Below are 1,105 nucleotides of genomic sequence, written 5' to 3'. Positions count from 1 at the left end.
GGGGGCGGGGTCCCCCCGGGGATCAACCAGGCCGAAGAAGGAAGCAATTTATGGTTTGCTTTACAGTTCGGTCCCCAGGGGGTTCTGCCTTTTTTTTCCCCAGCAACCCGCCGCCAAACCCTGGGAGGGGACCGAAACCCAAAAAATTCCCCCTTTCTCCCCGTTTGGATTCTGGGTCCCTAGGAGACTCGCCTGGATCTGGAACTTAAAAGTTTGGGGGCTCCCTCCGGAATTGAAACAGACCAACCGCGCCCTCAGCCCCCCAGCCCCCCCCGCGCGCACTCCGTACCTTTAGTATTTTAACTTCAAGCACTGCGCCTCCCTCTGATTCTCGGGTTCCTCCTAGTTGTAGAACTTCCACTCAGCCAGCCTTCCTGTGGTTCTGGATGATGTCCCTTCCGTCTTTTAGTTGTATTTTTGAAGTGGTTGTTCGAGGCAGCAAACTCCAGCGTTAACCTATGCCGCCATCTTGGTTTTCTCTCTGAACAGACATTTTACAAAGAGAATGTGCAAATGGTCAGTAAGCATCAGCACTTACAGGAAAATGCCAATTAAAACCACAATGAGATGACAATTCACATCCACTAGAATGGCTGAAGTTGAAGTGAACAAACAAGCAGACATCTGACAATACTACCAATTGGTGAGGGTGTGATGTAACTTTCATACATTGAGGTGCAAATGCAGAATGGTTTCACCACACTGGGAACAGTTGGGCAGTTTCTTATAAAGTTAAGCACACACTGACCACATGACCCAGCAACTCAGCTCCTGGGAATTTACCCAAAACATACGTCCCCACAACGACTTGTTCATACCGTCTTAATTCATAGTCACCAAACTCTGGAAACAACTCATATGCCCACCAACAGGTGACTGGATAAACCAATGGTGGTGTGGCCATCGGATGGGTTACTACTCAGACAGAAAGGAATGACTTACATACATGCAAACCATGAAGGAACCTCAAAAACATTCTGTTGAAAGAAAGGAGCCAGACAGAAAAGAGCACGGACCCTAGTTTTACACAAAAATTGAGAGCAGGAAAAACTGCTTCAGTGGTGACAGAGAGCAGGTCAGCGGCTGCCAGGTGCACAGGGCGTGG

Source organism: Myotis lucifugus, unplaced genomic scaffold (genome assembly GCF_000147115.1).
Source record: "Myotis lucifugus unplaced genomic scaffold, Myoluc2.0 scaffold_185, whole genome shotgun sequence".
Classification (NCBI taxonomy): Eukaryota; Metazoa; Chordata; class Mammalia; order Chiroptera; family Vespertilionidae; genus Myotis; species Myotis lucifugus.
Note: the sequence above shows the minus strand (reverse complement) of the source record.